Here is a 24,123-nt window from a genome sequence, read left to right as displayed (position 1 = left end):
CGGACTTTCATCCACCTCTCTTCGGATTTGTGAGCGGGATGTGGGAGTGGGCTGAGGTAGAGCAGCCGTTGACTCAGTTTGTCTTCTTCCTCCGTTCTCCGACACTCTTCCCTTCTCCTCTTCAGCCGACAGATGTAAGACGTGATGAGATAATTCTCCAGCTGCTGCGCAATTATCATCATAACAACTGTGAAAAAAGTTTGGATCATGTTTGTGTCCGCGGCTTAATGACAAACCGAGATGACAGAAAAGTCAGTAGCAGCTGAAGGGTGTGTTTTCTTCCAGTCGATGTCAATATGTTTGTGCGTCCCCTTTGTCCCCCCAGATGTTGAGCGGAATTAAATAAGAGCGATTTAATGTGTTTTCCATGTAAATCTCAATTCTGAATTATTATTTCCGTGTAAACTCGAAGGAGAATATTTAAATTCCAAACTATTTAATTCAGAACATTTACTTCGGAATTAAAAAAACATCATGTAAACGTGGCCAGTATGACATTAAGCATATCTATTTCCATGGTAACAGGCAAGTAACCACCAGGCCAAGTTACAGGTCAGATCTGTGGAGACATTACTTTGCTTACAGTATGAATGCATGTTTTACAAGCAATAAAAACACCTGTAATTGTGTTAAATGTAAGATTTCAGTTTAATGTCATACTATGGATCATTCAAGGCAAAGCAATCACATCTCCATGGAGACAGGTAAGCGGCAAAACCTCCACTATAAAAGTTACACAATGCACCAGTTATTTCGTCTTATTCCCCCATGAATCCCACATGTATCCAGTGTTGTAAAAGTAAGCAGACTTGAGCAGACCAGACCCATTATCACCACAGCTTTAGTTTGGGTTTTGTGGTTAAACAGATTTTAAAGAAACAGACTCAAATCTTCGCTGGACCTTTAAATTGTGAATATCGCGGTTCAGAAAGAATCAGTCAGATGAAAATGATACAAGCTCAGACTGAGGACGAGGTTTGGACAGGAACACTGAGGTCTGAGGATCTGTGTGTGAACCATTGTAAAGTTTTATGAACAAAACCAGGAAAATCTCAAACAGAACTGACAGAATAAGTGAAGAGCGGAGAGACGGAAATGAGTTTGGGGATTAAATAACAAATATTAATGTTGTTTTTATCAGGAGTGTGGTCAAACTATTACTACTACTACAGCTATTTATGTGTTTCATGACTGATGTAGATCCCATTTTGAAAAGGCCTGCACCAAAGTTTTTTTTTACATGTATTTGAGCAAAGTATCTGAACTCAGTACAGATATATTGTATAAGCCGCTCTTGAGGTCAAAATAAGACTGCTGTGAACTGTCTACATCTAAATTGTATTCTTGTCTGAGAGTCAGGAGGTTGGTGTTTGCATGCTAGTTAGTTGGCATTGCGGTGATGTAAAACTCGCTGTGGTTTCTGGAAGTTGTAAAAAGCTCTTATAAACTCATCGTGGTGAGTAATTAGGATGCTCTGAATGCATAAGGTAAGTTTTTTGAGATTTTTTTTTGAGATTTCTAAAGGTGCATTGTGTAACTTTTCCATCACCTACTTGTTTCTATGGAGATGTCATTGCTCTGCCTGGAATGTTCTGCAGTATGACATTCAACTTTACTTTACATTTTTTCAATTACAGGTGGTTTTATAGCTCAAAAATACCTAGAAAAACAGGCATTCTGACTGTGAGCGGGGTCGCATCTCCACAGATCTGACCTGTAACTTGGTCTAGTTTGGTTTCCATGAAGATAGAAAGGTTTAATACCATACTGTGAAACATTTTAGATAAAGCAGTAACATCTCCATGGAGAAAGGCATTTGATGGATCCTCCACCGGAAAAGTTGCACAATGCACATTTAAACTGTACTGGATTAAAACATCAGAATGAAAAGTAAGTAGGTTACATAGTGCTTTTTTAAAGGTTGTATAGAGGATTTTCCAAGGAACGAGAAATCCGGCGACTGTTTGTCCTTTTTCAAATGTTGCGCATGTGTGAAACCACCCCCCCCTCCCCTACAGCTCCCTATGTAGAAACGCCTCCTCCCTCCTCCTCTTTACGCCAGAAACAGGTTTGTTTACAGCCGGTGCGCTGCACATGACTTGTAAACGACTAACTACAGTGTTGGTTAGGCAAGACGGAGAAGTGAGGAGCGGGGGCAGGGGGTGCGCGGACATTTCGTGCGCAGACGAGAAGTGAGGAGCAGGGGGAAGAGCGGATCGGGCAGCGGGGACAGGAGCAGGAAAGGGGTGCAGAGAAGAGTGCACGGAGATTCAGTGCGAATGAACTAGCTACAACACGCAGCAGCAAGCGGACTCTTTCTTTGCATTGAAAATTACGTTTTCAGACATAGGATATCGCTTTCGTGTCCTGAAAAACGTTTGACTAGCTCTTGGAAATAAAGTACGTTTTCATAATAAGCAGAAGTGACCTGTCCAGGAGTAATTTGTGGACCAGTGCGTCAGTCTTTAGACCCTGCGTCTGCTTCAGTCGCGCCATCGCTGGAATGAATCTTCAAGAATCACCTTAGTTTGGCTTCGCTGCTTTTCCCCTTGTCTTTTTCTTTCAGCAATCTCAAAAACGGACTTTCTTTTGTGGCTAACTGCTCCTGGATTCTTGTCTGCCATTGCAACAAACTTTGTGCTAACTGCGAGGAAGATATAGGTCAAAAAAAGCCGCTAAGAACTGTTGCGTTGGTGGAGTAAACAGCGTCTGTGCGGCTTGCGTCTGTGGACTGCGTGACAGGCGTACGTAAACCACGTACCGGCGGCGCGCAGTCAAGTCAGTTACACTAGAAACGTAGGGAGATTGATTGACAGCCTGTCAGCTAACAGATAATGAGGCAGTGTCGTTATCTATTGGCAAATGTTTAGCCCCACCACGTCCAGAGTTGATGAATTTTTATTCTCTTTTTTTTGGTCATCATAATTACAAGGCTACTGCACCTCTATAATGCTATCATTGACAACTTGAAACAAAAAAAAAATCCTCCATACAACCTTTAAAAGCCGCCACATACTACAGGATAATTTGCCCGATATTTGCTGTGATTTTCCCCAAGTCTGGGTTCAGATCATAACCACTAAACATCAGCAACACTAGATGGACAGATGGACACACAGAGAAGACACAAACTTACAATATGGCGAAAATAATGAGAAAACGTTATTCCTTTCATAAAGTGATAAAGAAGAAGATAAAGAAATTGTCCTCTGCAAATAATGACATCCAGTCCACAAAACTGTGCTATTAATCCAGTTTGAAGCATTCTTTAAAAGTAAAAAGGCAAGAGTAGTTCTACTTCCTGTGGATTTATCGCCAAACTTTTATGCTTTAAAAAATCATCTAGCTGAAGTATTGAGCCACATTTCACAAATAACACAATTTTGACTCGTATCTAAACTAGAAGTGCACTCCTCTGATATTTTGAACACTTAAGAGTCTCAGAGTGAGTGGTTTTACTGTAGACGTGACACAGCTGATGCGATTGCGCTCACAACTCTATATCCTGTGCTAGCTAAAATCAGAGATTTTAAGTCCCATAAGATTCTCCTCATGTCTGTGGTGTGCGCTTTTTGTCACGTTTAAAACTAGTTGAAGACCAAAAAATCCTGCAGTATGTCTCAGACTTAAGGTAGGAATGATTGTCCCCGTGAGGAAATTTGTCCTCCTCCATTCTTCAGTGACTGTGAGTTAAACCTGTCAGGAGCAGTGGACCATCCCCAGATATTGAGCTGGTCTTGGTCAGGACTAATTTGGCTGGAGGATTTAAACTGTTGTGGAGGTTCTGGGTTTTAAAAAACAGTGCATTGTCTTACTTTTCTGGTGGAGGGTCCATCAGATGCTTTTCTCCATCTGTTTTTGCTTTGTCTGGAATGTTTCACAGTATGGCATTAAACCTTTCTATGTTCATGGAGACCAAACCAGACCAAGTTACAGGTCAGATCTGTGGAGAGACGATCACGCTCACAGTCAGAACGCCTGTTTTTCTAAGTATTTTTGAGCTATAAAACCACCTGTAATTGAATAATTGTAAAGTAAATTAAAGTAAAGTAAAGTGTAATGTCATACTGCGGAACATTCCAGGCAGAGCAATGACATATCCATAGAAACAAGCAGACGACAGACCCCTTAACAAAAGGTTACACAATGCACCTTTAGAATCAGTTTTTGTAGGTATTTTTGAGCTATAAAACCACTTGTAATGGAATAAATGTAAAGTAGAGCTGTTTAACGTCATACTGTGGAACATTCTAATGCAGAGCAATGACATTTCCATAGAAACAACCAGGTGATGGACCCCTCACCTAAAAGCTACACAGTGCACCTTTAGCTATAAACCATGCCTCAGGTTGTGCTTTGTTGCATTTGTGTCAGTAATTCCCTTTTCATTAATTCCTTCATTTAGTTTGTCTCACTCATCACAGCTATATACACCACCTCACTGATCCATGAAGCTCACTGTTTTTAAGTCCATACACATGTTCACTTGTAATAATTTCACTTCTCAGGTTTCTGTTTACCTTTGGCAGCAGGTTTAAATGTTTTCTCCACATGCTATTTTAGGTTTAGTGGATCAGGAGTTGCCAGTGTAAATGTCCCATGTCTTTCCCTGAAGCCAAAGTTTGACGTTTCTCTAAAAGAATCTTCCCTTTGCCCATTATGTGCCACAGACCAGAGTCAAAACACACACACGCGGCGCGCACACACAGACACACACACACAGACACACACAGACACACACAGACACACACATACGCACATACACAAATGCACATTCACTCAAAGTATTTTAGCACAAATCTTAACTTTTATGATTTCTGTGTACGTTTTCTGGTGGAGGGTCTGGCACCCGCTTGTCTCCAGGGAGAGATCATTGCTTTGCCTGAAATGTTTTTTTTTTTATTGAAAAGATCCATTCTCACTGTGAGGGGGGTTGTATCTCCACAGATCTGACCTGTAACTATAGGACTGGTGAAATCCCCCGCTTATCCTCATGAGGTTTAATGCCATACAATGGAACATTCCAGGCAAAGCAATAACATCTCCATGGAGACAAGCAGATGGTAGACCCTTTAACAGGAGCAACTTTAAATGATTTTGTAGATCTAATATTAAAAAGTTTGTGTCATGCAGATTTGATTTTTGTTTGAGAGTCAGTTCCTCATGATGTAAGTGTGTAATACACATAAGTCCTCACAGTGTGACACACGTGTTGGGTTTCCAGATTTTTTTTACTTCACGGAGCAGGGCTGTTGGAGTTTACACAGTTAGTTGCTCGATGGAATCTTAGTCGACCAAACTTTGTATTAGTTGAATTATAAGAATTTCTATGGAACAACAGCAAAAAGCAGAAGTGAGCGGGTGAGATGATTTGGCATTTTTTGGTATTTAAATGTAAAAAGGCAAATCAAACTCATGATTCACAAATTAAATCTGTTTTTATATAAATACAATGGGCCTGAATCATAAAACGTTCTTACAAACAAATCTGTACTTCAGTCCTTCTTACAAACATTTTTGGTATTCACAAACCTTTTTCTTAACAGAAAATGTTCTTCTGGAAGAACAAATCCTACAAACAGTCAGGAGTACTCGTAAAAACAAATATTCTACAGTTTTTGAATATTATTACTCTGATAATGTAACAAAAAATTCAAATTTCTCTGTGATTGTAAGTTATATATTTCCTTAAATTATTTCCTATAAACATATGCCTCAGTGATCCAATAACATTTATGAGGCGTTTTATAGCGCCTCTATTGGGTCTAACAGAATTTGTCCAGGTTGCAGTGAGCCTCAGTCTGTCACAGCCCTGCGCCTGCTCACCACACTGGACTCAACATCCCCATCACCCCCCTGACCCCTCATGACCCTTAAGTACCCCCACCCCAGCCCCCTTTCCTTGCGATCGCTGACCTGCAGGAAGCTCGATAAATACAATAAAAGCAGCCACTTATTTCAATACATTTATGACTTAAATCTTCCCTCCCTGAGCGTTTTTATGTGAGTTTGGACATTTGAAATCGCAGCTGAAGGTGTAAAACGTAGTCTGTGGACGCTCCACATGACTTCATTGGTCACTCTCTCCTTTGCACTTTCACATGTCATAACACCAAACCCATACTGGCCATATTTGGATTTTTCAGAGGCCGTTTCTAAACAAATACATAATAATTTTCTATTTAAATGAAATGTAAATGAGCGTGGAGGTGTTAGTAGTTGTAGTTGAGTTGGTGAATTAGGTGAATTTGCAAGCTTTGTGAATCTGGCGCATCTTCTTCAAGTGGAAGTTACAAACATTTTTAAGAAAAGATTCATGAATGAGGCCCATTGTTTCCTTGTACTTTTTTGTGCGCAAATAGTAGTTTTGCATGCTCTCCCCCGCCTTGTGAGTCTTGTGAGCTCAGTTTGGGTCAGATAAGAGAGCTTTTGTCATGCCCTCTTTTTAGTCGACTAACTGATCGGCAGCAACAAGAAGTCAAGTTGAATACGGCTCTTTCATGAATACCGGATTTTGGTCCCCATTAAACAAAAAGTCCCCACGATCTGAGTGTGTGTACAGATTTGAGTCCTCACCGTGTGCTAAATACCCTCTCACACACATACTGTTGTTTTCTTCTCTCTTTAAACCGTTTCAAACTAAGCTATTGTGACCTCATCCTGTGTGTTTGCTTTGGACATGACCAGACATTTCCACTTATTTTAATCATTTAATTCTGTGGGGATTTAGTCATCGTGTCAACACTCGTCCAATGGAGAGATGTATTTAAGTGAGCGGAGCATTTAAAACCATTTAAATACTCACAATAACATGCACTGGCTTATGCTGTTAACACCAACACATGAATGAATGTGTTTTAGAGCCAATATTCTGCCATTTTCTGATCTGTTCTAATGCTGTTTCCTCATCACAAACAGACCTGGAGTTGTGTTTTGTTTCATTCACACATGTTTAACTCACAAACCCTGCACATTTAGGCTGTTCCACCTTGTGATGTCATGTGGTAATAAAAGGAGTACTGTGTTTTTAAACTGAACAAGAATTAAAAGTAGCTGTTAACTTGAAAACTACCACTTCATGACATCAGAAGTTGGAACAAAGCATTCTGAGCTTTGGAGTAAGTAGCCTGTGCATTCTACTGGGAAAATTTCATATCCATATCAAATCCAAATTATCAAATTCCAGACCCCTATTTCAAAACGAATATCCTCAGAATTACCGTATTTTTCAGACTATAAGTTGCTCCTGAGTATAAGTTGCACCAGCCAAAAAATGCATAATGAAGAAGAAAAAAACATATATAAGTCGCACTTTTTGGGAGAAATTTATTTTATCAAATCAAAGACAAGGAACCGACATTTCCTGTTGAAAGTCAAGTTCTAGTAATAACAATAGAAGAGAGAACAACAGACTGTTAACGTCACATATGAACAGTTCTTCAGATAATTATAACATAAACAACAGAACAGAACAAGTTTAACAAACTCTCCATCTCACTCCAAATCTCTAAATCCATTCAATTTTTCATTCTCGGTGTCACGTCTGAGCAACTCCGTGACCTCCGGAGGTAAACTGAGCACCGCTTCCTCATCTGAGTAGCTGTCGTCAGACTCAGCATCAATTCCAGTTAGAATTCTTCTGGCCTTTCTGAATCCTGACAAGATGGTTTCGGTGTCACTGAAGTCCAGGCTTTGTCCATTCATCCAGTGACTTCTTTTCTCTGAGGAAAGTTTCATGGTGCATCCTCCCAGTTACCATGAAGCTGTGTTCTCCATCCGCACTTTCCTCCAGTCCCTCACAAGTTTCTCGCTCCCTCCAAACTTTCTTTCTGCTGCTCGATTACCGTTTTCATCTAAGTATTTCACTACTTGCAGCAGGACAGCGTCTCTTTCTACAGGAGACATGGGCAGTAGAGTGAAGTGACAGTGGTACAGGAGTAATAGGAGCAGCAGATACTGACACACAAGACTAGAACCTCTCACAGCTTCAGTGTGAACATTTTCACACCAGAGTAAATTGCAGGACACACCCAAACCATGAAAAAAGTGCCACTTATAATCTGAAAAATACTGTATCTTCAAACACTAAACAGTATTTCTAACAATAAATCTATCAAAACACTCAATATTACAGTAGAATTAGGATTTTATTTTTACCACTTCCTCAGTTTCTTGTATGGGTTTCCTCGTATGTATAATTATCTGCCTCAGTTTACACATTTACACAATTTACACACACAATTTACATGTATGTCAATTTTGTTACTGTTTTGTTTTGTCTTTAAGTTAACTGTGAACTGGCCTCTGCATTCATTCTGCAAACAAACTTATCTGACTCAAAAAAAGCTGGACTAATTTTAAAGGATCACTTTATAATTAGTCTGGTAATGTAAGTGATATTTTTTGGTATTTCTATGTTAAAAAGGCAGATTGAACTCGTCATAGAGAGAGATATTATTTTGGATTTGGCAAAATGTAAGGGTTAATAATTACAGGGCCCCTAATACACTGTTTTCTGATCTATGTTGTAATGTTGTTTCATCACAAACACCTGGAGTTGTGTTTTGTTTTATTCACACATGTTTAACACACAAACCCTGCAGATTTAGGCCAAGTTCTCTGAGACTGAAAACACTCTGTTCCACCTTATGATGTCATGTGGTAATACAGGAAATGCTCTACTGTGTTTTTAAACTCCATACTAGGGATAGGGATGCAACGATATCCAAATCTCTATGTACAATATTATCACGATATGCAAGAATTTAAGTTAAATACATATTTCTTCATGTCTGTGCTGAAATGAATCATGGGATATGTAGTTCCCGATGTTTATTAGCTATTGCTACTATAAAACCATGCATTTATGCAAAGGATTTTCAAAATTTTTGTTTCTTGTGACAACCCACGGTATTATTGTGAGACTTTTGACATTACGATATCACGATATTTTGGTTATTCTGACATCCCTACTCCATACACCTTCACTAGAGTCATTTGGATCATTTCAGCCCTGGCATTGCCAATCTCTACTAAACTAAAGGTAAAAGGAACCTGTGAACATGAAAACTACAACTACATGACATCACAAGTTGGAACAGAGCAGTTTGAGCTTTGGAGATGTAGACAGACTAATAATAAAGAGTTACTCAAATGTGTGAATCAAACAAAACACAACTCCAGGTCTGTTTTTGAGGAGAATGGCTTAAAGCTCAATTTTCTGCATAATTTAGGACCTTTAATGCATTTTATTGTGCTTTTGTAAAATCGGGTACATTGTATGGTTATTATTCCACAGCTGCACAACTTTATTTAATACATTTTCAATAACAGATGTGTATAACACATGTCTAACCGTATAATAACAATTTTCTGTCCTAAATGACCACAGACATGTAAGACCTGTACCTGATTTATACAGTCTTAAAAATGTCAAAAACAGAACGAGTTCAATATAAACAGCTCTCTGTATCAGTTCCAGTCTTCTCTCAGTCTGTCCTCTTTCCTCTATTGTTTCCATCTTTGCTGTCTCGCTCCAGGTGTACTGATCACTAAGGACGCTTCACTGGCCAAAAAGTGTCACAGGCTTTGAGGTTTTAAGTCACAGCTGACGTAAGTTTGCCTGGGATCCAGAATACACACTTCTCCAATATTTACCAAGATATAAATCTGGTCACTGGTGAATTTCTCTGAGTCCAGATGAGCTTGATTGACAGGTCATGTCCAGTCAGGACATGCATTGTCCATCTGTCCATCTGTATCAGGAAAAAATATCACAGAGGACTGAAAAACATGGACAGAATCAATGAGCGAAACAGTAAACTCTGTTCATCTGAGTTGAGATTAATTCAATTTTATTTGTAAATGGTGATGACAATGAGCTCTTTTGTTTTACAAATGCGTCACTGAAAAAAGACAAAAAGACAAATCTGATTGAATGATGCAACGGAGGGACTGAGGACCAGATTGATATCAATCTGTATAAAATATACAGAGAGATATTATTAGGACTTTTTCATCTACTTTATAATGTTCCTCATCAAAAACAGACCTGCAGTTGTGTTTTGTTTCATTCAGACATGTCTAACCCACAAACCCTGCACATGCTGTTCTCTCAAATGAAAATACCCTGTTCCATCTTGTGATGTCATGTGGTAATACAGGAAGTTCTCTACTGAGTTTTTAAACACCATACACTTTCACTAGAATCATTTGGATAATTTCACAATCCGTGTATCATTCCTTCATCTGTTTTTCAATATGAAACCTAAAATAAGGAAACGAAAAAACAACTGTTTTCTTCATTATTTGTCTCTAAAATCAAAATGAAAGTTTTTGATTCTTTGTTGTCTGAGTCTGGGACCAGGACCAGGACCAGGACTGAGACCAGGACTGAGACCGGGATCAGACCAGGACCAGATCGTGATTGAGACCAAGACTGAGACCAGGACCAGGACCAGACCAGGACTGAAAACGTCCTGTTTTAGTCCTAGTTCCAGTCCTGGTTCAGTCCGGCATCACAGTTTAAGTCACGGAAATGGGAAATGGCCGTTATATGTTTTTTTCCATTATTCATTTAAACACAAAATCGAAAACTGAAAAAAAAAAAAAAAAAAAAAAGAATCTGTTTTTTCATTTTGTTTTTGGAGACAAATAATGAAAAAAAGACAGTTGTTTTTTCGTTTTCTTATTTTTGTTTTGTATTGTAAAAGCATGAACAAATGATACACAGATATTTCAGCCCTGGAATTCCCAGTCTCTACTGAACCAAAGTAAAAAGAAGCTGTTCACTCGAAAACTACCACTTCATGACATCACAAGCAGGAACAGAGCATTTTGAGCTTTGGAGACGCAGACATACTAATAGTAAAGAGTTAATAAAAACACAACGCCGGGTTTGTTGTTAAGGAGGCGATAACATTATAACACGACTTGAAGCCCACGAGAGTCAATTTTGCGCAATATAGGCACTTTAAAAACACGCAATAAAACCCCACAGCGAATACAAAAATAAAAGACATCAAATAAAAACATGTAAAATCCACACAGCAATAATAAAAACAGACCTCTCCGTCTCACTGGTGACACAGCACAGGTCGATCCATGAAGGAATTTTCACTTTCACCACAAGGTTAGACTCCACTTATGAATAATGTGTGTAGGATTTGGCAGTTAGTGCGTGAGTTATGTAACCAGCTATTTTTAGGGCATTTCACAACCGTTAAAAGAACATTTGGCAAAACACATAGATTCCTTACATTCCAATTAGCAAAAACAATTGAAAACTTGTACTGACATCTCCTTATTCGCTCTCCAAAAAATATTTACAGTGTGTTTTTTTTCTACTTGGTTGCGACAGACTTGACAGCTTTGTTTTCTCAGTGATACAAAAATAAAATTCCGAACCAGAGGAGCTGTAAATTATTTGAGGGGTTTGAGAAAAAAAAAAGTGTAGGATTTTTGTGGTTTGTTGTCATGGTAGCAAAGCCAACAGCATTGGATAAGCAGAGGCGGGTAGAGTAGACAAGAACTCTACTCGACTAAGAGTAACGTTACTTTAGAATATTATTACTTAAGTAGAAGTACAAAGTAGTGGTTCAAGGAATGAATGAAGTAAGAGTAAAAAAGTATTTGCTGAAGCTACTACACAATAAACCTGACACCTGACTTGAAGCTAATTGTAAAAAGTGCAAAATATTAAAGCCACAATATGTAACTTTTTAGCCCAAACATAGACTTAATATAGACATATAGATTTTTTTTAATTTATTTGGTTGTTTTATTGCACATTCGTCCTTACTGGGAGTGGGCTTGCCTCACCACAAATCTGACCTCCTGCTTATTTCCATGGAAATGTTGTTCCTTCTATAATATTCCACACTATGGTATAAAACAGAGATGGGACCAAGTCATTGTTGTGAAAGTCTCAAGTAAGTCTCGAGTCTTTGACCTCAAGTCTTAGTCTGTTTTATCAAGTCAAGTCTCAAGTCCTAAAGATCAAGACTCAAGTGTGACTCGAGTCCAAGTCATGGCTTGCAAAACCCCACATCTGGTTTAAAATCTAAAAATCTATCGCCATGGTGAATGTTCCAAAAAACAATTTTAACTGTCTATTTCTGTGGAATCCGTGGAAGACCTCTAGAAAGTTACATAATCTACCAATAATCAATCTGGTATTTTCAAAGGATACTAGTAAGGACGAAAATGACACAAACTGAGTCATATTTGAAGGAGCGCAACAAGAAAAAGTACTATTTCTTTAAGAAGTTACTCAAGTAAATGTAACAGAGTACTGCCCACCTTTGGATTTGGAGTTAACTGGAAGTACATACGTACATAAGTACATAAAATAATGCACACATTTTCAAAGAATAGACAAAAAAATTTGACAAACTAAAGGATCACTGCAAGAAACACAAATGTTCAACAGTTAATAGTACTGTTACTTCAATCAAAATGTTACTCAAGTAGAAAAAAAAGTACACTGCTAGAAAAATACTTTAATTAATTAATTAATTAATTAATCATAGTATTTATATAGTGTCTTTCAAGACACCCAAAGCGCTTTACATTTCATTATTCATTCACTCCACACTCAGTGGTGGTACTACCACAGCTGCCATGGGGCAGACTGATGGAAGCGAGGCTGCCAATCTGTGCCATCGGCCCCACTGACCACCACCATCACTCATGCACACACCACTTTCTTACTAGGCAATGTAGGTGAAGTGTTTTGCCTAAGGACACTGACAGTTTTTGCGACTGGCGCCCCCCTGTGGCACCTGGTGTTCCCAGCAGTCTCCCATCCAAGTACTGACCAGGCCCGGTCCTGCTGAGCTTCTGACATCTGACGGCATCAGGCTTTGTACTAAATAGTACCCTGAAAAGTACTATTTCCTTAAGAAGTTACTCAAGTGAATGTAATGGAGTACTACCCACTTTCGCATTTGGAGTTAACTGGAAGTACAAAACATGAAATAATACACACATTAATTCAAAGAACAGACAAAAAAAAATTAGACAAACTAAATAAAAACACACATGTTCAGATCATTTTGCCACTTAAGACTTAGAAGCACAACTTTTATTCAAGTAGGAGTACAGTTACATGGTACAATGTCTTATTCAAATAAAAACATGTTACCTGAAAACTACTTCAATATGTACAACTGTATTTACAAGTTACACAAGTAAATGCAATAGAGAAGTAAGGGTGGTTTTGTTGACATAGTGCTACACAAATCTGCTCTGTGTTCCAATGGTGGGACTGAACATCTGGATCTCATATCAGTCGGGTTTTACAAGTCCATTTGGTGAAATCCACTGTGTTTTGTATCTATACTGTGGTTCATTCAAATGTAATATGATTTCTCCCTCTCTCTTTGTCTCTTCTCCCACATCTATCTCTTTCTCATCATCCCTCCATCCCTCACTGTTGGTTGTAATTACGATAATATGATTCGTCTCTTTTCTTTTTTCCTTTCACCCACCATCTCCCTCTCCTTCACTACTCTTTTACTCTATAGCATCCCCCTCTCTCTACACTATCCTTTCTCTTTGCCCCCTCTGTTTACTCCTTCACTCAACCTTCTCTTCTCAAGGCATCCACCTCTCCTCTTCCTCTTTCTCTCTATCTCCTTTTCTCCCATTTCTTTGTTCCCTCTTCTCCACTCTCCCTTGTTTCTCTCTTCTGTCCGTTCTTTCTCATCCCTCTGTTTTCAGTCTCTCTCTCTCTCCTTTTCCCCTCACTCTCTCTTTCTCTTCCCCTTTTTCTCTTGTGTTATATAAGTCCATCTGTTTGTATATGGCTTAATTTAGACTAAAGCATTCTCTCTCCATCCCTCTCTCTTTCCCTCTCCCTCTCTATCTCCATCTGTTTCTCTTTCCTTCACCCATAGACTGTGTAAATGGACATAGCTAACTCGCTCGCCTCCAAGTGTTCACATGCGCGCTTTCCGCTCCATCAACTCTGGTTCCAATTCACTTTCTGTTGAAAACGGTTTCTTACGGAAGCCGAGAGGGGTCACAACAAACGCAAACGCCGCAACAAATACAAATGCGACAACACAACAAAAAGCCACAACAAACCAAAAAAAGCCACAACGGAAATGACCGCAGGACTCTATTTTAATGCAAACGCCGCAACAAATACAAACGCCACAACACAAATGCAAATGCCGCAACACATTAAAAAGCAACAATAATTACACCACAATCTGCCAATGGATCATGGACGCCTGGACTAAGGATCAGTCTCAAGTGTCGTCCATTGTTTCGCTTAATGCTCCTTATAATCCGGTACCTTATAGTCTGAAAAATACAGTACCTTGTTGACATGTTTCTGCTGCATCTTCAGAACTGTCCTTGTGTTGGTGGTGATGTGTTGTATATTAGCTGCTGTTTCTTCCTGTAGCTGGGTGATGGGAGGTGTGGTCAGTCCAAGCAACCTGCCAGGTCCATCAGACTGACCACACCCCCTGTCGCCCGGTGTTCTCTGGAGAAGGGTGTCACAGGTGTGTGAAAGGAGGAACGCTACATCATCATGGTTAATGGTGTCTACGCCTCATTCCCTGATTTCACTGTCCTTCCTGATCCAGCATTTGAACTTGTTCAAATAAGCACTAGATTTTATGATACTCACTGTCAGACTTGGAACTCTGAACTTTTCTGCAAATTTGCCTCTATACCTGCTGGCCTCGTTGAGCTTCACTGACTGGAGCTGAACGCTATGGGCGACATCACACTCACTTAGGCTACGTTCAGACTGCAGCCTGAATTGATCCGAACCTGATATTTTCACCCCATGTGACCTGTATCTGATCTTTTAATGACAGTCTAAATGACACAGATCTGATTCTTTCAAATCTGACCCAGGCCACTTGGATATGTGCTCCTAAAACCCATACATATCCGATCTTTTGACATGCGACTTCAGTCTGAACAGCCAGGTAGGTGGGATGCACCTACACGTTAGGCTTGGAGTCTAGTCAATGGAGGGAAAGCGAGGTTAGCAAGGTAATTAATATTTGGGGTGATTGCTGTATTCAGGCCATATTGGAGGGGTCTTATCGGAACATTATCGGAGCGTTTTTTGAAATGATTGCCAAAGAAATGATCCGGCTCCAATGTCAATGAAAAATAAAGAGCCTGCAAGCCAAATACAAGGAGGCTAAGGACTCAAACAAATGAAGCGTGGACATGTAACCTGTCCATTTTACAAAGAACTGGACCGTATTTTGGGAGACAAGCCCAGCGTTTAGTCCTCCATTGAGCATGCGGGACACTTTTGGGGCGTTTAAAGTTTACACTGGAGATCACACACAAGTCGCATTTAATTGGAAATGTGAATGACCAAGCAAAAAAATTGGATTTCAAAAAACGTCTCAATGCAGCCTTAGTCCACTTTGTTATACAGTCAACGCTTTCCACTTCTCTTCCTCTCTCTCTCTCTCACCGTCTTTCCCTCTCTCCAGTTAGATTTGGCTCATATTTTGTCCCTGTAGTGAAAAGGCGAGCGCGTTCATTCAAACCTAATGTGATGTGACATGGGAAAGTCGTATTAAAGCGACTATAGCTGGACTGAAGCTGATAAAGTGACGGATTTGTAAAGAAATCTCTGCATGTTTCACTTTTTAAAGCCATTCTGGAGCAGCGTTCGGGGGACTGGGCCAGCTCGTGTCTCCATCTGTGACAAAGTTTAGGATTTACGAGTCCCCCTAAACACATCTGTACAAGCGCAGGTCACTCTGGTCCCTAGGGGGCAGGAAATAGCGGTACTTACACTTTTTGGCCTTGTGCGTTCAAGTGGTTGCTACAACAAGATAATAATAGACAAAAGTAATGGATTTTTTGGACTATTATAACCCTCCAAGACCTAAGGTAATTTTAGTACATTTGTCCTCGCCTGGATTTTTTTCTTAATTTTGCTATTAAAACTCCCCCTTTTACCCCCAAGTGCATCTTTTTTTTCAGTACAACCTGTTATTTCACAATCTGCTGCTGTAGTTGTGTCACATGGATGTAATAAAAGCTACAGGACCAGAAATACAAATGGAAAGAAATATATAAATGAATAAACGGAAAATAAAATTCACACTCTTTCATACAAAACACACAGCAAACATAACATATAAACAACTTTTTGGACAGTAAAAAAAAGCTTAATTTAGGGTCTTAGCTACAAAAGTGCAAAATATCAAGTCTGTAAGTAAACTAAAAATATTCTTGTTGCCTCAAAAAAAATAAAAAATAAAAAATAAAAGTGTAATGGCCTCATGACTTTCTTGGTGTCAGTCATGGAAAAAGCTCATGTCAAGTCCAGGGCACAAAGCCACATCACTTCCTGCATTTCCATGGTGTTTATTACATTTGGATTTGTACATTTGGACTGAAATAAACCTGAGAATAAAAAAAGCAGCAAGGAATGTGGAATTACACAGACCAAGATGTGTAATTTGTCATTTAATTGAGAGATAACTGCACTTAGAGCGGCTTTTTCTATTGTTACGAACACAGACGCGCAGAGCATGGACCATCTTGACTCACTACACTTTTTGGCAAAGTTTGGGCCAATCAAAATGGATGGAGCGCATGAGTTTAGTGTAAAACAAAGTTCCTACTGGACACCATGGATCTATAATAATAACTGGATAAGGCATCTCTCCTCTTTCCAGGCTCCAGACACACTAGTAGCTGCTTCATTTGTACTGCTGCTCCCGGTAGCTTCGGCCCAAAAAGAATTCTCCCATAGAAGCACAATGCATTTTTTAGGAATTCAAATTGCCCGTATTTGGCTGGCAGGGCATCGCCAAATATCACAAAGGTCGGATTTCGTATGGATTCTTTTCTATTGTCACAACTTTTTAAAATGTTTAAATCCTCAAAGCACCTAAAATTGAGCTTTGTAAGAGTTAACCAAGCCTCGCTCTGAGCCCACACTCGTTCTGATTGGTCCAAACGCTCCGTGCACATTACAGATGTCACATGGGTGGGAGGTGCTAGCCCCTACTGAGGAAGTAAATGTGGACTTGAACATTTTTTTGGGCCCATACGCCATTGAGCACAAGCCATTGAAAACAATACAGTGCCATCTTGAACTTATCCTTCAGATTTGAATATAGTTCTATACTGGACACTCGTTTTCCTTACATCCTCATCAGTGTTGGGAGTACTACTGTACTACTGTAATGCATTGCTTTTTGCTGTAATGCAGTAATGTTATGGCATTACACGGAATTTTTTTTTAAATATTTTATTCGGTACAAATGTTAGTAACGTGCGTTATAATGCTTTTTTAACCTGGATTGAAGTGGTGGGCTTTTCTTCATACAAATTTGCTAAAATCACCGCGATATCAGCAGTGGTGAAACGCCGGAGGTGCGCCCACGTAGACCGCTGGGTGACTGCGAGCAAAAGGACCAGCGCGGATCTCCGCACTCCACGTAGCTATAAGCAGCTGACGACCGATCTCTCTCGGGGGTTCTCTCAGGGGCGGTCCTAGCATCTTCGCAGTTATTTTAGTGAGAGTAACTTAAAAGTAATGCAATAGTAATGTAATGCCTTACATTTTAAATGCAGTAATGTTGTAATGTAACAAATTACTTTGAAATGACAGTAACAAGTCAAAAAATAACGCATTACAGTTTTAAAGTAACTTGCCCAACAGTGGTCATCAAGGTCAGCGTGTGTGTGACGTAGGATAATGCTGGAAATATGCTCGGAAAGCCGCAACTGTCAGCTTTTCAAGAAAAAAAAAGTAAGGTTCTGTCTTTTATGGTTGGAAAGTTATGCACGGTTATATAATACATATTTCCAGGTACCATTGGTCTGGAAGAGTTAATGGACTTTACATCTCCTTCAAATGATTTAAAGAGAGGGTATTGTGCAAAATCGTATTTTTGGTCTTTCTACCATGTTGTAGCATTGTTCCCTCATCGAAAACATGCCTGAAGAGGTTTTAGATGTCATCCACGCATGTTTGAGTAATTTTGTGATCTCTCCCAAGTTGTATTCAAACCCTTCTTATGGTCAGCTGTACAATCCTGTCCAAGGCTCCGCCCACAATCTACATCACCCATTCTCCCACATGATAATTCATAAATATACAAAAACATGAGACAAAAGTACACAAGAACACAAGTACTCATGTGCAGTAGTTTCATTATTGGAATGGAGTGACTGTGCGCTCTGAAGGGAGAGTGACTTAGTGCAGAGAGCAAGGAAGAGGGGACTTTGCAATCCCAAGTGTCCAGAGGAAGAAGAAATTTGAAGGATTTTTGGGGGGGATCAGATTTTAGTGCCATAAAAACCCCCCAAAGATAAACGGACATGTAACTCAATCTGCATGTTCTCCTTCTCACTCGCCTCAGAGGAACATTCAAACCTCTCTCCTTCCACCCGCTCATCCCTCTCTCATCCCTCTCTCCTCTCTCTCTCCCTGGTCTCTCTTTTTGTCTGTGTCCCCTTCAGCCCCATCTCTCCCTCTCTCCTTTTTTTAAAATGTTTTTTCCTTCTCTATTTTTCTACTTTCTCTCTCTCCTGTTCTCACTTGCTCTCTCAGTGTTCTCTCTCTTTGTTCTTTCTCTCTGTCCTCGTTCTCTCTCTCCTTTCGTTCTCTCCCTGTTCTCTGCTCTCTCTCTCTCTCTCTCCCTGTTCTCTCTCTCTCTATGTTCTCTCCCTCCTCTCTCTCTCCCTGTTTTAACTCTCTTCTCTCTCTCTCTATGTTCTCTCCCTCTCTCTCTCTCTCCCTGTTTTACTCTCTCTCTTCTCCCTGTTCTCTCTCTCTCACTCTCTCCCTGTTCTCTCTCTCTCTCTCTGTTCTCTCCCTCCTCTCTCTCTCCCTGTTTTAACTCTCTCCCCGCTTCTTTCTCTCTCTCTCGCCCTGTTCTCTCTCTCTTTCTCCCTCTCTCCCTGTTCTCTCTCTCTTTCTGTCTCTCCTTCCCCGTTTTCACTCTCTCTCCCTGTTCTCTGCTCTCTCTCTCTCCCCATTCTCTCTCTTTTGCCCCTCTTCTTTCGGTCTTTCTTCCTGTTCTCTCTCTCTCCCTGTTCTCTCTCTTTCTCTCCCTCCTGTTCTCTCTCTCCCCATTCTCTCTCTCTCTCTCTCCCTGTTCCCCCTCTCTCCCTGTTTTCTCTCTCTCCTCTCTCTATCCTGAACTGTCTTTCTTCATCTCCCTCTCTTTTACTTCCCGCTGTCTTCTTTCATGCCCCCATCTCTCTCTTCTTTTGCTCTCCTTCTCTTACTGTACCCCTCTTCTTTCTCTCCTACTCCTTCTCTATCCCTCATCTCCCTATCTTCTTTCACTCCCCCTTTCTTTCTGTCTCCTTATCTTCTATCACTCTCCCTCTTCTCTTTCTCTTCCCCTCTCTCTATCACACTGTCTCTCCTCTCTTCTTTCTTTCCCCTCTTCTCTTTCTTTCTTGCTTTCTTTCACTTTCTCACCTCTCTCTCCCTTCTCCCACTCTCTCTCCCTCTCTTCCCCATCCTCAGATCTTTCTCTCACTCTTTCTGCCTTCTCTCTCCCACTCATTCCTCCTCTCCCTCTTTCTTTCTCTCACCCCCTTCTCTTCTCCCACTCTATCTTCCTCTCTTCCCCCATCCTCTGTCACTCCAATCTTTCTGTCACTTTCTCTTTCCTCTCCCTTCCTTTCTCTCGCTCTGTCCCTGTTCTCTTTCACTCCCCTTCTTTCTCCCCTCCCCTCTCTCTCTGTCACTCTGTCTCTCTCTCTCTCTCCCTCCCTCTCTCTCTCTCTCTCTGTCTCTCTCCTTCTCTCTCTCACTCTCTCTCTCCCTCTCTCTCTGTCCATATACTTTCTCACCCCCTCCTCTTCTCTCCTCTCTCGTGTGTGTTTTGGTGGTGAGTCAGAGTTTTGTGCACTCTCTCCCTCTCTTCTCTCTCCATCTCTCTCTCTCTCTCTCTCGAGTTTTGGTGGTGAGTCAGAGTTTTGTGCACACTTTCTCTCCCTCTCTCTCTCTCTCTCCTCTCTCTCTCTCTCTCTCTCTCTCTCTCTCTCTCTCGAGTTTTGGTGGTGAGTCAGAGTTTTGTGCACTCTCTCCCTCTCTTCTCTCTCCATCTCTCTCTCTCTCTCTCTCTCTCTCTCTCTCTCTCTCTCTCTCTCGAGTTTTGGTGGTGAGTCAGAGTTTTGTGCACACTTTCTCTCCCTCTCTTCTCTCTCTCTCCGTCTCTCTCTCTCTCTCTCTCTCTTGTGTGTTTTGGTGTAGAGTCAGAGTTTTGTGCACACTCTCCCTCTTTCTCTTCTCTCTCTTCTCTCCGTCTCTCTCTCACATGTGTATTTTGGTGTGCAGTCAGAGTTTTGTGCACTCTCTCCTCCCTGTCTTCTCTCTCCCTCTTCTGTCTCTCTCTCCCTCTCTTTCTCTCGTGTATGTTTTGGTGGTGAGTCAGAGTTTTGTGCACACTCTCTCTCTCCGTCTCTCTCTCTCTCGTGTATGTTTTGGTGTGGAGTCTGTGCACTCTCTCTTTTTCTCTCTCTTCTCTCTCCCCGTCTCTCTGTGCAGTCAGAGTTTTATGCACACTCTCTCTCCCTCTTCTCTCTCTCTGTCTCTCTCTCTCGTGTGTGTTTTGGTGTAGAGTCAGAGTTTTGTGCGCACTCTCCCTCTCTCTCTTCCCTCCGTCTCTCTCTCACGTGTGTATTGTGGTGTGCAGTTAGAGTTTTGTGCACTCTCTTTCTCTTCTCTCTCTGTCTCTCTCTCTCTCGTGTCTTTTGATGTGGAGTCAGAGTTTTGTGCACACTCTTCTTTCTCTCCGTCTCTCTCTTCTCGCTCTCTCTCTCTCTCGTGTGTTTTGGTGTGCAGTCAGAGTTTTGTGCACTCTCTCCTCTCTCTCTTCTGTCTCTCTCCATCTCTCTCTCTCTCGTGTGTTTTGGTGTGCAGTCAGAGTTTTGTGCACACTCTCTTTCTCTCCTCTCTCTCTTCTGTCTCTCTCTCTCTCTCTCGTGTGTTTTGGATGTGGAGTCAGAGTTTTGTGCACACTCTCTCTCATTTCTCTCTCTTCTCTCCGTCTCTCTCCATCTCTCTCTCTCTCGTGTGTGTTTTGGTGTGCAGTCAGAGTTTTGTGCACACTCGGCACATTCCTGAGCGGAGGAGATGGAGCCTGCCCCCCATCGCTCGCCCCACTCCCCCTCTTAAAGGACACTGGAAAAACGACGCTAGAATCAAGTTCAACATTTACATCAGCAGAGGAGCCAAAAACTGTACTCAAGCTGCAGTAACGTTACTTGAGAATAACATTACTCAAGTAGAAGTACAAAGTAGTGGTCCCAGAAAAAAGCACTAAAGTCAAAGAAACTTAAAAACACAAGGTGGACTAATAATCACGAGTTACTCAAACGCATGTGAATGAAACAAAACACAAACTTTATAACACGATTTAAAGCTCACAAGAGTTGATTTTGCGTAATATTGCGTAAGAAAAAATAACTCTCGGGATGTAACATTTGATTTACAATTTGAAGTGAATGTAATTGGAAGGACGAAACATGAAATAATGCACAGAATCGGGGAATTTTCAAAGGATAGACACAAAAATTAAAGAAACTAAATCATATCTGAAAGAGCGCTGTGAGAAACACAAATGTTCAGATCATTTCATACTGTCACATAAAGCTTTTTTCACTTGTGGACTTACTCAGAGGAGAAGAAGTAAGAGATGGCAGGGAGAGAGTTGATGATAGAGAAAGATGGAAGAGATGGACAGAAAGAGTACAAAAAAAAAAAAAACAGGGGAGAGAATGGAAAGAAGGGGGAGGTGAGAGATAGAGAGTTAGTGCAGTGCTGTTCCCGGACACTGCCCCCCATGGTCTAATTCCAGAAAACAGTGCGCTCCATAAACTGCTTTAGTTTGTCTTTGTTGATTCTGAAAACACAGCTGCTGCACCGTACAACTCCACAGAAGTGCATTTAGAGAAGACAGATTTTAAAAAGAAGGGATAAGGCAAAATCAAACTTTTGGAGCTTTCTACCATGTTATAATGTTGTTCTCTCGCCATGAGTGTGCAAAAAACAGCTCTCAGCGCCATGGTGATAGAAGTCATCCCCCAAGAACGTCCAAAGAGAGACGTTTTGGATTCACACTTTGAGGACCACGGTCCACCCTGGTCTGAGGCTATATTTATATGTTGACCGTCTGAAGAAAAGACGCAAAAGTGGCGTCGCGTCTTCACTTTTTATTCCCAATTCAATTGGGTATTCATGCCAGGCAGCTACGTGGTGATTAGGGATGTGAAAAAATATATCGTTTAATATGATGATACAGTATCAAAATCGTGGGCTGCTGTATCGATCTATTACCAAGAGTATTTTTTTGGTATATGCAACTAAATAATTTTGTTACAGTGCCACAGTTTTAATAATAATAATAACGCATTAGTTTTATATAGCGTTTTTTTGGACACTCAAAGACGCTTTACAGAGCATTATTCATTCACTCCAGACTCGGTGGTGGTAAGCTACTACTGTAGCCACAGCTGCCCTGGGGCACACTGATGGAAGCGATTCTGCCAATCTGTGCCATCGGCCCCCCCGACCACCACCATCACTCACACACACACCACTTTTATACTAGGCAATCTGGGTGAAGTGCCTTGCCTAAGGACACAACAACAGTTTTTACGACTGGCGCTCCCCATGGCTCCTGATTTTCCCAGCAGTCTTCCATCCAGTTACTAACCAGGCCCGGCCCTGCTGAGCTTCTGAGATCTGACGAGATCAGGCTTTGACAAGCTGGTATGGCCATGGCGGTATGGTTTTGTTGCTTGTAGAGAAAGGAAACTCGTATATGCAACACATTTGACATTTTCACTGTTTTGATGATTAAAATGTTTGTGTTTCATATGAACTTTGCACAAGAAGTGGTTTAACAAAGACTTTTAGTGTCACAGTCATGATTTAGCCTTTATTTTTTATTGAACTATATCGAATCGATTTGAAATATATCGTATCGAATCAAAAGCTCACTGTATCGAGATATGTATCATACCGTGACCAATGTATCGAGGTATGTATCGTATCGGCAACTTCTTAATGATACCCAACGCTAGTGGTGATGCTTGGTGGTGATGTATGTGATGTAAACGCGTATGCGACGTGAGCAGATCTGACCAGAGTTATGTGTCTCGGGCAGTGTACACGGAAACGCTACAACTTTTCCACTCTAGAAGGTGGTTTCAGATTTTTGAGTTTTTAAGCCCCAAAAACGCTGTCACCGTCTAAATGAAAGGCATTTCTGATAAAATATTTTGTTGTTTTTACCCGCAAGTGTTCTTGTGTAAACAGGCCCTGGATGAAGCGGTTGATTTTTCACCCTTCCAGTAGCTCCCCCTCCGCTCCTATAAACTATTTGATCTATAAAGCCTCTACATGTCTTTGTCTCCTTGTTATTTACACTGTCTTGATATATCATGTCTCTATATCACATTGTTGCCATCTGTTAAGACAAGAAGCCCCCTCTTAACAACCGGCCACCAAATACCTGGGTATTTTTGATAAAACACTTCTTACAAAATTTCTGGTGCTTTCTATTTGTTATACTATTAACTTAAAACAGTTTTTGATGAAGTGTGCTGTGTAAGTTAATATGTATACTCTCTCCTCTACTCCAACCTTTAAAGACCAGTGGTTCTTATCTGTTGTGTTAGAGCAGTATGTTGTCAATATACTTGGATGTATAATGTATATGGATATTTTGTTTTTAATAATCACGTGTTTGATAATCAGTCAAATGACTCCTTTAAATAGAGTCACACCTGCTGCTCACTCTATCAGCTTTGATGAAGACTCAGAAGTCGTCGAAACACGTTGGTGTGACCATGAATAAACACACTGCAAATCAGAGTGCCATCCTCTTTTATCTTTACATGCAAAAACATGCCTGAAGTGGTTTTAAATAACATCCAGACATATACTGGGTCCTATTCTGTCCAAGGCTCCGTCAGCCACCCACACAACAACGTGACAAACCTGATGTGATGTGCAGTAGTTTTATTTGCTGGATGAGTGCTGCTTGTGTTGTGATAGTGCTCCGAAGGGGTTGTGACTTTGAGTGGAGAGCAAAGGAAGTTGGGACTCAGAGCATCAAAAGTGAAACTAATGAAACAGTTTAATACTTGTTA

At 40.7% G+C, this 24,123-nt stretch overlaps 1 pseudogene; it reads left to right on the top strand.

The window, feature by feature from the left end:
* Positions 1–24,123, top strand: part of LOC110157818 (zinc finger protein GLIS3-like) — a 54,871-nt pseudogene that overhangs the window by 27,753 nt on the left and 2,995 nt on the right.

Source organism: Boleophthalmus pectinirostris, unplaced genomic scaffold, assembly GCF_026225935.1.
Source record: "Boleophthalmus pectinirostris isolate CB_2022bp ecotype Guang Dong unplaced genomic scaffold, ASM2622593v1 HiC_scaffold_16, whole genome shotgun sequence".
NCBI classification, from domain to species: Eukaryota; Metazoa; Chordata; class Actinopteri; order Gobiiformes; family Gobiidae; genus Boleophthalmus; species Boleophthalmus pectinirostris.
Note: the sequence above shows the minus strand (reverse complement) of the source record. Positions and strands in the feature narration are given on the sequence as shown.